This window comes from Lactuca serriola, chromosome 6 (genome assembly GCF_051521515.1).
Source record: "Lactuca serriola cultivar US96UC23 chromosome 6, Lser_US96UC23_V15, whole genome shotgun sequence".
In the NCBI taxonomy this organism is placed as follows: Eukaryota; Viridiplantae; Streptophyta; class Magnoliopsida; order Asterales; family Asteraceae; genus Lactuca; species Lactuca serriola.
This window is the reverse complement of record NC_136413.1, coordinates 43836498-43851932: the sequence shown is the minus strand read 5'-3', so window position 1 is coordinate 43851932 and position 15435 is coordinate 43836498. Positions and strand designations below refer to the sequence as shown.

General features: G+C 41.4%; 1 pseudogene; it reads right to left on the bottom strand.

The window, feature by feature from the left end:
- Positions 1-11777: 11777 nt before the first annotated feature.
- LOC145059701 (R-linalool synthase QH1, chloroplastic-like) overlaps positions 11778-15435 on the bottom strand; it is a 71835-nt pseudogene continuing 68177 nt past the window's right edge.

Genomic DNA, 15435 nt, shown 5'->3' with positions numbered 1-15435 from the left:
CCCGCTTTAGCCTCGCCCATGGGTCTCACCCAACCATACTACTGAGCAACCCTGCTCTCAGGTCTCACCTATACTGCTACTCTCATACGGGCCTCGTCCTTGGGTCTCACCCAACTATATCCTGGAGCGGCCTATCCCAAGGTCTCACCTCTCTAGGGCTATACGGGCAAATCCTACCATTCTCATCCACTACCCATTCCTGATCCATATCTGACCACTAGGAGATAAGGGCCTCGCCGCAACTCCGCCAGTGAAGCTACTATGGAATGTTACGGCTTACCCGCAATCTTACATCACCTTCCATCACTGACTGCTAGTGAATGCTACGACTTCCCCATAGTCTTACAACACTTTCCACCACTGACTGCTAGTGAATGCTACGGCTGCCCCGTAGTCTTACAACACTCTCCACCACTGACTGCTAATGAATGCTACGGCTGCCCCGTAGTCTTACAACACTTCCCACCACTGACTGCTAATACGAAAACACCCCATGCTATCAGTTCTCAAGATCCTCCTTCTGACTCGCTTGAGTCCTACAGGCGATCCCCCAACCTGAATTCCCAACCACATACTTGATGGGTTTTGAGCATTCTAACACTTCCTAAGTGTACATGCAACCCTAATAAACCTTGGATCTATGTTTGTCTAAGATACATGCAAATAATTATTTTTCCAAGGCTTATATCCTAACTAGCATGGCATGGGGAACTTGAATCAAATAAAGCTAGTAGAAACACTTACCTTGTAGTTGTAGTTGATTCCTTGAAGTTTTAGAGCCTAGCACCAATAATGTGGATGCCTCAAATGAAAGTCACAAATCACCACAAACTTGGAACTTTGAGAGAATAGTCACACTTCTCTTAAAATCGGCCCTCACCTCAACATGTGTCAACTAGCATGATTTCAAGAGCCAAAGCCTCCTTTATATAGTGTGGTGGATTAGGGTTACATCCATGTAAACCCTAATACCCATGTCTCTTCATTTCCATGAGATCCATGGGTTAAAGCTCCATGGAGTATCCATGGACTTCTCCATCCAAGCCTAGCCCATTCCAAATAAGCATAAGCCCACACTATATAAATATAGAAGCCCATATTGAATTAGTAAAATCTTTGATCACTAAATTAATTCTAGATTAATTATAGATCACTACTAATTAAATAATATGATCTTATATTAATATATTAGAACTTATAATATATTAATAAATCATAACTTGTACTATTCTCAAATATTATCCATAAATTGTTCAGGTGAAGTGCAACCCAAATGGACCATGCCGGGTCGGGTCAAGTACATACCAAATATAGTTATGGACTTAGACACTATATCCAACAATACTAACCATCACCAATACACGCACTGGCTGAGGGGGAGTTTCTCAAACACCTAACCCTGAACTCCTCAATCCATCAAACGTTGTACCACTTCTTTTCCTTCTCGGAGGTTGCACACTCATTCTAGATCTGCGTGCTCTTACCTTTGCACGCTCTGAGGATTCTCCCCCACTTCGATCCTGCTTAACCCTTGCTGCTCAATGCTCGAAAAGAAATCTCAATCCTTGCTACCATTCCATAATCAACCTGCTGAGGAACCCAAAGCTTACCATAGCTAGGGATCTAACCAGTCCATTTCTACAACTATACGGCTCCAAACTAGCGAGACATACCAAGTCCTTCCCACGCATGCTACAGTTACTACATCCTAAGCAACCTCCCTCAACAGGGCACATCCCCTAACTACCACTCAAATATCCAAGGTATGCAGATGGCATATAACTCGATCACAAAAAAGCCGCACAAAATAAAATACTCATACCGATAATGATGCAGAACCAAAACAATATAATCATGCACAAATAAAAGAACTGAAAATGGAAGTCACATACCTGCAACGTCCGGTGCTGCTCGCGTCTCCAGGGTATTCATCTGAAAATCCCTGCCTCCTACCGCAGGCGCCTCCACACGGCCCTGACGGCCGTCTATGATCCTCAAAGTTACAGGGGCAGGTGTTATCACCCATCCTGCTGAAAACAAACCGGGGCACTGTGCCTTCTTGTGGCCCCGTTGATTGTAGTGAAAACATATCAAGTCTGATCCCTGTGTGGTGGTAACAGTACAATCCCTGCAAAAATGACCAGTCCGCCCACACTTGAAGCAGCCAGACTCACTACCGCTACCACTCTTGTACGCGCCCCCGTGCACCCTACCACACTTCCCACACCGGCTACGGTCCTGATAATCCCTCGATCTCGAATCCGATCCCTTGGGCCTTTTGCCCGAGCCTGAGGCTACCTGAACCTCATCCGACTTCCTCATCCAAATCTTCTCCAAGTCAATCTCCCTCTCTCTAGCCCGAGAGATCATATCTTCCAGCGTCTTACAGCCGGACCTACTCACGAACTCCCTAATGTCAGCCCTCAACATCTCGTGGTATTGGGCCTTCTTCATCTCCTCATCCACGACATCCTGCGGTACAAGAAGAGCCCTCTCCCTGAACTTGGCAGTGATCTCTGCCACAGTCTCGGTGGTCTGCATCAAATCCTGAAACTCCCGTGCCAACTGCTGCACCTCAATAATTGGAGAAAACTCCGCCCTGAACTTGGCTGAAAAATCATCCCATGTCATCGCGTCCAACGCGACATCATCACCCAAAGCATGACCAATCTTCCCACCAATCCCTCGCTCTGTCCTTCAGAAGATAGGAAGCGAGTCTGACCTTGTCCCCCTCGGGACACTGACTCGTACGAAATGTGTTGGCAACATCAGCCAACCATCTGCTGCTAGCGATGGGGTCCCTAGCCCCATGGTAATATGGTGCCCTGCAAGCCCTGAACTCTCGAAATGTCAAAGTACATGCTCCCATCAATGCCATCATCTCGGTACGGAAGGCTCCCAGCCTCTCATCCAAGATCTCCAGTATACCCTCCTTGACCGTGCCAAAGATCATAGGAGTCTGGTCTAGTATGCTACGCGTAACCTCAGCCGATATCAACTCCCTCATTTGCTCCTCGAGCTGCTCGGCTCTTGAACCCGAGCCTGATCCCTCTCTGGCTCCTGATCCGCCCACTGGTCTCTCTCACAACGTCACCATGCTGAAACATATAACACAACCACTATCAGAATACTCATCACTGCTGCGAGACCAAACACACGCACTACCAGGTTCCCGGTCTTGTCTCATCCTTTCCCGAATCGAGTACGAATCCTCTGCTTTTAGTAGTACGGGCCCATACTACCTTCCACATCTATCCGTACTTTCCTCAAGAACTGCTTTGACTCTACCAGGTCCCATTTCCACTACTACTGCTCCCAGCACTACCTCATCCTAGGCTTGCCCTAGGGAAACCTATGACTCAAACCAAACCAATCCTCAGCTGCTGAAGGACTCCTTGTGATGCCAATTAGCCATTACCTGGATACCATCACATGTGACGAGGCTCAGATAATCCTTCGAGTAAAAGACTCGTCCCTACAACGGTTGGACTCAGACAAGAGCTGCGCAATAGGGCCAAATCCAGCACTCTGAGATTATTCAACCCTGATCACATGTGACGTGACGTATCCACCTAATGGCTAACTCCCATCACTCGGAATCACACATTGCACAAAGCAAGCAGCCTTCAGACAAGGGAAAAAAATCTAACCATAACATACTCAAGCAATCATAATATCATACCAAGAATCTGCACTAGCATGCAACACAAACTCATAAACTAAGGCATAACCTAAACAGGCTATCCTACTACCGTCCAATCAGCACTATCATGCAGCTCAAAGCACATATAACAGGCACATAAGGCATCCTCCCTACATCCTTAGTCCTAATCTAGCATGCTGTTCTATTAACTGATAATCATAACATATACTTGTATGGGTATTTTGGGGTACTTACTTGAGCTCGGCTGATTGCATGCACCACACCCTTTTCTCTTATCAAAATTCTTTTCTTTCTGCATTCCTTTTGCTTTTCTAAAACTGTTTTCTTTATCAAAAATCTAGTTTTACAAAACTGTCTTTTCATTTTTGAAAACTTTTTACCCGACCCCTTAGTTTGATTTCAGGCACACCCGAGAGTATTCCCGAATCCCTCAAACGAATGCTCTGATACCAATTTGTAACGACCCAAAATTCAAGACCAAAATTTCTTTTAATAAAACATTACTTGAAGCAAAATCATCAATCCAAAACATAAACAAAGTATTAATTTCCAAAACACATGTTCATTATCAGAGTAAGACATTCCCAGGTTGTCTAATCAATGGTGTGTGCCATGCGATCACCCCGAGCTCTTCCCTCTGCTACCGGAAGTACCTGAAACCAAAACTGAAAACCGTAAGCACGAAGCTTAGTGAGTTCCCCACCCTACCACATACCATGCATAACCACATACTGCATATACTGGGCCACGCCCGTTATCCTGGGCCTCGCCCCTGCCTCGGGCCTCGCCTGCTACAACGGCCCCGCCGCTCCAGGCCCCGCCTGGCTTCTAGCCCCGCTCGGATACAGATCTATTTCACTTAGGCCTCGCCTATCACAGGGCCTCGCCTGCTAACAAATAATACCACATAAACATACCGCAACACATAAGCTAACATATACTATGGATCTTGTTCTAAGGCATCGCCTATCCTGGGCCTCGCCCTTGTCCTGCTATTGATGAGTCATGGAACCCCGTCCATACTCCTGCTGATAGTGAGGTATGGGCCCAGCCCACCTTCACTCCTTCCCTAACTTGGGCCTCGCCCCTGTTCTGCTACTAACGAGATGTGGAACACCATCCACACTCTGCTATTGGTGAGATACGGGACCTCGCCCATGTGACATCCCGAAAATCTCGGCCAAAAAAGACCGATTTTCATTTATGCTTTTAAATATTTTCAGAGTAAATCCTTTTGATTTGAAAGAGTTGCGGAATTTGTTCCCAAAAACAAAACATGATAAAACATTGTTTACCGAAGCATTTCATAAAGAAATGTATTTTCATTATAATCAAAACTCGGGGTGTCATGTTCCGATACAGACCAATAAGCATAAACGAATACATTACAAGTCATGTAACAAATATAAACATATGCAGACTTGTAAACAAAACAACTTGATGGTTCATCCATCTCATGCCCTTCCACCACTACCTGTAATACAATTTAAAACTGAGTGGGTCAGGCTTGGGAGCCTGGTGAGCATATAGGGTTTTCAACCCACAATAAATATCATATTTAATTTTCACCAACCAACAATAACCCAATTATCCATTCCCGTTATTCTCACTTTAATGTCCCTAAAACAACTAACATAAGGGACCTAGTCTAAGAATATTTCATCGGGGCGACAACACATGCTTCGGGGGTACCTCAGCAATATAAGTCAAATAAGGCAACCATGAGGGGGATGGAGTACAGCGAATGAACACCCAAGTTCATTAACACCTACAGGTGGCGAACCTGCTAATGTTTCCACAAGACTATCTAGAAAAGTATGTGGTCGTCATCTAAACTCCGCTAGATGACTAAATCAAACAACAACGAGGCCTCTCATCTGTTTATTACACACCAACTATCTACCCATGTTCTACCCAACATATTAGTAGATAAAAATATACATTTGTATACATAGTTTAAAAACCTGTATAGCATGCTTTAATCAACACATATATCACATAACAGATGAGGCACACACACACATAACACATATCTCATAGAGAAATGATCAGATTTATAAGATAGAAGAGGGTGAATACACATTCACACATAACACAACCAAATATATACACATAGCACGTATTTCATATAAAATACTTCGTATTATTGTATTAGAAGAAAATAACTACACACTCACCTAATCAGAAGATGATCCGACAGCACTACAGCTTATAGAAGTAGTATTCCTCAGCAGATCTGGAAGATCTCCTCGAAAATCGAACTTCTCGCGGGCAGAGCTTCGACTCGGGAACCGCACTTCTCGGGATCTTCGGGATCTTGGGACTTGCCTCGGGGCTAGAGTATGATACCGGGACTTCGGGATAGCTTCGTGGGTTTTTGCGTAGAGCTTCGACACGAAAATGAGAGGGAATTGGCAAAAGAACCCGGAACCCTCGCATCCTATTTATAGGAGGCTGGAAGCCTCAATTACGCGGGGCGTACAGCAGTACGCAGCGCGTACTGCTTCAAGTTCGTAAGCGCATGCGTCATCCGAAGCCACTTGCTGCGATGTCGACACCCTCGGAGTACGCGGCGCGTACCTCGGATCAGATCAATGACTCGTTTCGGATAATGCTTCCGAATTTTGATTTAAATATAAATACAAAATGATTAATAAACTTCGGAAATTCATAACTTCTTCATACGAACTCCGTTTTCGACGTTCTTTATATCCACGGAAAGGTGAGACCACGCTCTACAACTTTCGTTTAGACTCCGTCGGCTAATTTTGACTTTATTTTTATTAATTATTTTTAATAGGCCGGGACAGAAACTTTCGTTATAAATTCATAACTTCTTCGTTTGACGTCCGTTCTCGCCTAACTTTTTATCGTTTCGATACCAACAATGAGATCTTCGATTCTCATTTAGATTGCTTCGGCTAACAACCGCTCGATCTCAAATCGAGTAAAACAGGCTGTATACTGCTAAGCCGGAACTTCGATAAATCATAACTTCCTCATACAAAGTCAGATTTGGGCGTTCTATATATATTCGGAAACCTCGTTTCAATTACTACAACATTAACCAAATATATTAAGTTTATTTTACACTTAAATTTTGACGCTTGTTTTTTTATTCTTAATTAATCAAACCACATAATTAAGCAATTAAGCACAAAACACATAATACTCAAATAATAAAATCTCATTATTTCAAAACGGGTTACAAAGGTTAACCTAGACTATTACATTGCTAAAAGTGGCAAGCCCGGAAACACAGGCGTTACAGCCCACACTCACCTCCCTACCAGGCACATACATGTATCACACAGACAACAAGTATAAACTATCATACAAACAAATCCTTGGGCACCCGCCCGCTATTAATGGACCTCGTCCTGAATATCATACTAGCATACTGTGCCTAGGGCTAACCCCCGGGCCTTCTACTCATAACTACATGGGCTGGCATTGTGTCCTTAGACCCATTCACACAAAGGGAAACTCACCTGCTCTTGCTGATAACCCCTCTAGCTGCTACCCGGCAACTCTCTGAACTCCTGCTCCACTAGCTCTCCGAGCTACCAATATCAATGCAACACTTAGTCTAATTGACCCCCGAAAGTCAATCCAGTCAACACTGGTCAAAGTCAAAGTCCTGGTCAAGGTCAACCTCCCAGGTCAACTCTACTCGCCGAGTCAACCTACTGACTCGCCGAGTTCATATGCTCAGAATCCTTCCATTTGCGACTCGACTCGCCGAGTCAGTCCATGACTCGCCGAGTCTACCGATTTCCGAGTCCTGACCTTTCCAACTCACCGAGTCTCCACTCGACTCACTGATTCGAGTCTCAACTCGAAAGGTTTGGGGTTTCACGTCCTGACTCGCCGAGTCCAAGGCAATCTTCATCCTACTCGACGCGTTGTTCATCCCACTCGTCGAGTTGCTCCTAATCTCCATGCTACTCGCCGAGTCCACTTAAAGGACTCGTCGAGTCCATTCAGATCTTCATACATGCAGAGGACTTTTGAGTCATGCATGGACTCCAAACTGTAGATCTGCCCTTGCCAAGCCTATTCCTCACGTAAAGTTGCAAACTTTACGTGTAGAGAAGGAGATCTAGGCTAAATACACCATAAACTAGGGTTTAAGGCAAGGAGGCTCCATAATCAGCTCAAGGGCAGTCACTTTATGCTTCATAAGGCCAAAATGTGCTTAGATCCGAAGTAGCAACTTCAGATCTGGCTTCCAACTCAAATGGATAACTAATCATGGCTAAAAAGCCCCAAAACTCCCAACTAGAATAGATCTACATGAAGGAAACGACTTAGTACCTTCAATAACTCAGAAAGGTTCCACAAACTCCAGATCTAAGGCCAATCCTTGAAGCTTCAATGATTCCCCTCTTTCTTCTTCCTTCAAATTACCCAAAAATGGCTTAGAAGCTTGAATGAGAAACAATGGGGATTAGGGTTCGGTGTTCTGGTTGAAAGAGGTAGTAAAGGAACCCTAGGGGAGAGAATGAGACGTTTAAATAGGCTCCAAGTCCCAGATTTAGGGTTTTCCTCGTTCAGACCAGACTCGCCGAGTCTCCTTGGCCAACTCGCCGAGTCGGTCACTTACTCCTTGACCCGGATCCCGCTCGCACTTGCCGAGTTCCTCCTTAGACTTGTTGAGTCGTCCCTTAAACTTAGGGGTTTCTTTCCTTTCTTGGCCTTCCTAACTTTGGGTGTTACACTTTATGACTGGAGGGTGCATTTGGACCATGTATCTCTAATATGGGCTTAAGTGTTTAAGTCATTAAGCACTTAATGGACTTTTGGATCTACGAGGGTACACCCCGCGTAGGGAGGAGACAAGGAGTACACCCCGTGTACTTGGTCAACAACCCCGATGGGGGTCAATGCGAAGTTCGCGTACGCCCTACATACCGCCGATGTATGCCCAGCGTACGTCATGTGTGGGCTTTTGAGTTTGGGCTTTGAGTTTTGGGCCGCCTTTTGGGCTTGTATGGCTTGGTCCCTCATTGGACTTTGTGAGTATGAGTGTTTTGGGCCAGTTAAAGGGTTGTACCTATGGATAAGGCCCAATAAGGGGTTGTGCCCAATTTGGAAAATTAGGCCAATTATGGGTCTTGAAGTAATTTGGGCCTTTGAATCAAAATTGGACATTAGGCGTTCGCCCAAATGGGGAAAGGGTAAAATGGAAATTTACCCTAAGCATGAATACTTAGTCAAGATTGGTAATCCAATTGTTAATTGGATGTTTATTTTTTTGTGACAGTTTGGGATTCTTCGTGAGCCAGCAGCCGGAGATTTTTAGTGTGGTTCGACATTGTGAGGTGAGTTTTCCTCACTGTACTTTCGGGTCGAAGGCACCAAAGCCGACCCTTTGGTTTGATAACCTGATATTGTTGATATGTCGAGTATCTAATTGATATGCATGTTAGTCTTGATATGCTAGTCTGGTACGTTTGTAGGGCTACTTGTGATACTGATTATTTATCTGAGTATGTTATTATCTGTTATATGTCGACGTATTTTGTGGGTTGGGTTGAGGCTGTATTGCTCCGTGTTGTAGCCAAAAAACCCTATAACATACTAGATATGAGCTGAGGGTCGGGGAGGGTATGCTAGACTCATACTGTGGGCACATGAGCATTCCAGATGCGAGCTGAGGGCCGGGAAGGTCATGCCAAACTCGTACTAAGGGCTTAGTTGTATTCAGTCTGAGGACTGATCAGGCAGGGGAGCAAGCCAGACATAAGTTGTGGGCCCATGGGGCAAGCCAGACTTATGTTGTGGGCTCAAGGGTAATCCAGTCTGTTAGTTGTAAACCCATTACATGTTGTCATTACACTTGTGCTATTTGTTATGTATTGGTATTTTGGGAGAACTCACTAAGCTTTGCGCTAACAGTTTTGGATCATGTTTCAGGTACTTCAGAGGATCGCAGGAAGGCGAAGGCGTGATCATGTACCTCCATAAGTTTTTATTTCATGATTTTGGGATTTCTCTGATGTGAACTTATTTTGAAAACAATTTGTAAACGATGATGGTTTTGAGTATATTTTAAAATTTTAAAATTTTTGAGAATTTTATGAATGTTACAAAACAAAATCAAAATAAGATACATTTGTAGTATTGGTCTTTGTAGTACTTTTTATATTTTAAATTTGGTCCAAAGGAATGACCTGTCATTTCCGAAAAACTAACAACTTAAAAGTTAATTTTAACGACAAAGGGACCATCCTTGTTGGATTTGAAAACATTTCTAACCACCAATCTTACCCTAATAAAACATATCTTTAAGTTGCTATTTTTTGTAAACCACACGTACCATTTTTGAAATTTTATCTAACTAAAAAAACCCCACCCCATTTTTATCAACTGATCACCCGAAAACCACATAAGAAATCGAACCCTAGCAGACTCCTTGTTTGATTTGTGGTTCGATTTCTGAAAATTAATCTGCACTCTAAAGTTGTACATGATCGATTTCTCACAGGATCGCGCCACCATGACGACCGCCACCGACACCATGTTGACTACCATAACAACACACCATAACCAATTTCAAAATTTTAGAAGCGTATTTGGATGATTGAGCTCAGATTACTTCATCTTCATGGTAGATTGATTGACTGACTGTTATTGATGTCTCCAGGTAAACATTCTTCAAGTATGGAACAAAATTCATCTACTTTATCTCTTAAGTTATCAATTGTTTGTGGTTGTTATAGTTTGTTTGACTTGATTTATACCAAATTAGGTTTTTTGTTATTCAGTAGTTGTTTAACGTTGATAAAGTTCATAATTTGGAAGTTCAGTTTTGCTTTTTTCCGAGATTTAATTATTCAAATGCGAATATGAATCAAATGTAAAGCTTAGCATGTGATGGTTAAGGAAGTTTGATGTTTTAAATTTGTAGGCTGAGGACGAAATTGGGATAAACGCAATAAAGTATGCCATGAGAGCTCTTAGAAAACGTCATCTTGAGGAGGGAGCTTATCCCCTGCTTTTACACAACTATCTCAAAACCTGTTGCTTCTTAGGTTCCCTTTACCTTTACTCCAAAATCCAAATATAAGCATACACTAAAATCCAAATATAAGAATACATTGTAGCTTTATTTTGTTTTTCTAAGGGGGTGTTTGGCTTAGCTTTTTAGAAACCAAAAGTCCTTTTAGGAAAAGATAGAAAGCAAAAGATGTTTGGCAAATGCATTTTAAAAGTTACTTTTGGATTTAGATACAAGTAAAAATGAACTTTTTGGAAAAGTCAGAAAAACCTGACTTTTTGTGACTTTTTCAAAAAGGACTTTTGCCCCCTGAAAAGCTAAGTCAAACACCCCCTAATTGAATAAAACCTGTATTACCATACTTACATATATTTACCTATAACTAAAAGCAATATGTGGTGAATAAAGTAGAATGTTATATTTGGTAGCATTTGATTGAGTGGTTTTATGTATTTATTATTATAGGTGGTTGCAGCAACAAAGAATGTTGAGATAGGTAATAAGGAACTAACTCAAGCCATACAAAGGAGCAACAAGAGTAACAACACTAGCAAAACTTTTCTCTTACTTTTCATTGTTGTTTTTACTTTTACTATTCTTCTAATATTTTTTTTTCTTGACATATATAATTAACTAATACTTTTACTATTCTTTTCCTTTTATTTGCAATTTTAATAGCGAAAAATGTAAACTGACCCCATCGTAGATAGTTTTATGTTTGATGTCACAAAAAATACGAACTTACTTTTATAGATATGTTATTTATTTACTTAATCAATATCTTGGGCCTTAAAATTCATTACCATAGTGGATGCCTCGTATCACAAATTCAAACAAAATAACACATGCGCAATGTTTAATTGAGAAGCAAATACAAGAAACATCATCTCCAAACAATCACTGGACTTTGATTCATAAAGGTTTTTTATTTTTATTTTTTATAGCAAGAAAAGAATATAAAGCTTACATAGAAGTCAACTTCAAGTAGCATCAACGTTAACATGTTAAGATATCATAATTTCGATGTCCTTCATAGATCTTATAGCAACATATAACGTGGGATTATTTGGCATTTTAAATAAAAACACACATTCAAAATTACCATTGTTGTCATTCAATTGGATTGAACAACAATGATAATACATGAGATTTAATCACATCCGGACAACCATGCCCGTCTCCCTTAGCATACATAAATAGTGCCATCCTATCCAGGTTTGTTGCATAGTCTATGAACTCCCGTACAAATTTAGATTTAGCAGCTGCTCGTTCTTTGTTAAGTTTCTTCCATGTCTCGTTGATTAGATTTTTTATATACCTTCTAGCTTCCTCTTCTGTTGCACCACTCTCCTGCATGTAAAACTGAATTGCTTTTGGAGTATCTCCTCTTGCCATTTCATCCTTAAAAGAAGAAGAGAATGTTTAACTTGTTTATATGCTATATCATTGAAAACACTTCCAAATATAACGTACATGTGGAAAAGGAAATAGTTAAAATACGAATAATGCTAGAGCATACCGAGGATGTTCCTAAGTCATCAGCAAGTCGGAAGATTATTGATGAGTAGCGTGATGGAATAATTCAGAAATAGATTTATTTGTTTTTATGTCATGTTTTTATTGTGTGTTGAATAATTCAAGCCATGTTGGCTATTGAAGTCCGGTTCTTAAAGCAGTAGGGGTAGTTGTAGAAAATTTAGCATTTTTTCTGTTTAAATAGGTGGATAGTATGAACGTTGATTGTATCCTTTTTTCCACTTTCAATTCAGTGAATAAAAAGGCTTCCAGCTTTGAAGCATTGTGTTGTGTTTTTTTCCTTCTTTGCCCCTGTTACTGTTCTATTGTTAATCACAGATTGCAGGCTTGTAAAAAGCCAACAATTGGTATCAGAGCACACCTGGTACATGCTCAAGTATCAACCTAGAGAAGAAGAGATGGCAGGCAGTGGCAGCAATGGGAATGGTAACAAAGACGGGCAAATCACCCTGCACTACCCGATGTTAACAAGAAGCAATTACAGTGCATGGGCAATCAAGATGAGGGTCTTTATGTTGGCCTAGGGTGTTTGGGATGCAGTAGAACCCAGAACTGCTAACACCCTTGTTGAAGCAAAGGACAATATGGCTTTGGCTGCCATTTATAAGGGGATACCTGAGGATTTGCTAATGACATTGGCGGAGAAGAAGACTGCTAAAGAAGCCTGGGAAGCCTTAAAAGTCATGTTTGTAGGGGCAGATAGAGTGAAGGTTGCAAGGATCCAAACACTCAAAGCTGAACTTGAAGCCATGAGTATGAAGGAAACGGAGAGTGTTGATGATTTCACCGGAAAAGTCATCAACAAAGTCAGCACATTACGAACCTTGGGAGACAAGGTAGAAGAATCTCAAGTTGTGAAGAAACTATTGAGGGCAGTTTCGTCCAAATTTCTTCAGATTGCCTCGACACTCGAGCAATTTGGAGACTTGGAATCGATGTCCATTGAAGAAGTGATCAGGAGACTTAAGGCGTATGAAGAATGGATGAAGAGCTCATGCGAAAGTGATGAACGGAAACTCTTGTTGACTCACAAGGAGTGGTCCGATAGAAACAAAAAGAAATCAGAAGGTGACTCAAAACAAAGAGCAAGTCGAGGTGGTTTTAGTGGTTCTCGTGGCAGTCGTGGTAGAGGAAGAGGAAGAAACGGAGGAGGCTGTGGTGGTCGCGGTGGCAGAAGCGGAACACATCACCAAAAAGAGAACAATTCTGGTGCATCGAGTAGTCAAGACAAGAGTAACATTCAGTGCTATAATTGCCAAGAGCATGGGCATTATGCATCTGAATGTAAGAATCCTCGAAAGGAACGAAGCCACGAGAGTAATCTGGTCCATGAGCATCATGAAGATGAACCTGCCCTACTGTTGGCAACACACGAAGATGAAAACTTTGTCTTCTTGAACGAAGAAAATCTCAGCCCACAATTGAGAACCCATGGAAATCCAAAGAAGTTATCCAGCACATGGTACCTGGACACAGGTGCCAGTAATCACATGACGAGAGACAAGACTAAACTTAGAAGCTTGAATGAATCGATTCATGGTTTTGTAAAGTTCGGGAATGAATCGAAAGTGAGGATTGAAGGAAAGGGGTCTATAGTTTTTAAATGCAAGAATGGTGGGCATCGAAAATTGAATGATGTATACTACATACCTGACTTATGTAGTAACATCATCAGTTTGGGTCAATTAGCAGAGGGAGGAGATGAAATCAAGATCAAAGACCCATTCTTGTGGGTACATTACTCAACTGGCAAACTACTCATGAAGGTTAGAAGATCAATGAATAGACTCTACAAGATTGAATTAGAAGAAGATGTTGCAGTATGCTATGCCGGAGAAATAGAAGACTCAACGTGGTTGTGGCACAAACGCTTGGGGCACATAAATTTCAATTCACTAAAACAAATGGTTGATAAGAACATGATCGAAGGAATGCCACAGATATCAACTCCCACACAACTCTGTGAAGGTTGCTTAGTGGGAAAACAAACAAGGGAACCATTTCCAAATCAGACGAGTTTCAAGGCAAAGAAAAAACTTGAATTAATCCATGGTGATTTATGATGGGTTTTGGTCATAAGACATCCTATATGCTCATACAAACCCTAATGCTTGGATGTAGGTTTCTCTATTGTACATGCTTTGAATCCAAGACTATAAACCCTAATTCTAGCATATGGAAATCAATATTAACATATAAATGGGTTTAAGAACATACCTTGATTGTTATATAGCAATAACAATCCTAATCCTCCTTGAATTGACTTTGGAAGGCTTAGAGTCACAAGTGTCACTCCTCTAATGGCTTACAAACACCATAAGCAAGTGGAGAAGGTATAAAGAGAGAGGAGAGAGGTAGGAATTCGTCCTTAGGACTTCTTGGGAAGGGTTAGACGAATTCATGAGCCTTAGGAGTCTTTATATAGGGTTGGGATTAGGGTTTCAGTCCTTATCCTTATCTAGTTACTTGCCCACCAAGTAACCATAAGATAAGTCTTAGAAAACCCCTATCTCATGGACCTCGGACGATTTTAAGGATATCCTTATCCTTGAATTCGTCCATCCTTTAACAAGGATAACCATTTCCCTATTTTGCAACTATCACATAATTACAATTCAGCCCCTCTAGTTTAATTAATTACACTTGATCACAAAATTAATTCTTAATTAATTATTGACCAATATTAATTAAACAAATATGATTTCTTCTTCAATATATTATTCTTATAACATATTAATAAATCATAATAACCTCTCTCTCTATTTATTTCTCCAATCAAGTTGCTTTGGTGAAGGCAACCCAAAAGGACCATGCACCATCGGGTCAAGTACATACAAAAATAGTTATGGACTTAGACACTAATCCAACAGTCTCCCACTTGGATAAGTCTAACAACTATTTTGCGTATGACTTCGGATCCCGATCTGCAATCGTAGCTTTCCAAAGCCGCTGTCAACTCTGATCATATCAAATACGTGTGTCCTTAGATAAGGGATCATATTTTCCTCCATTCTAGATATCATATGAGATATGATTTCAAATCATTCTCTTTGTACTATATCTAGATTTCCGATTTATGACGACTGACTAATTGAACAAATCAAATTAGCCCTAGCCTGGCCGAGCATTTACGTTTGTCATCACTAAACCATCGAGGGGCCCAAAAGATATCTCTTTTATCCTACCTTGGATAAAAGGAATGGATAAACTTTGATACAATGCTTGCTTGCAC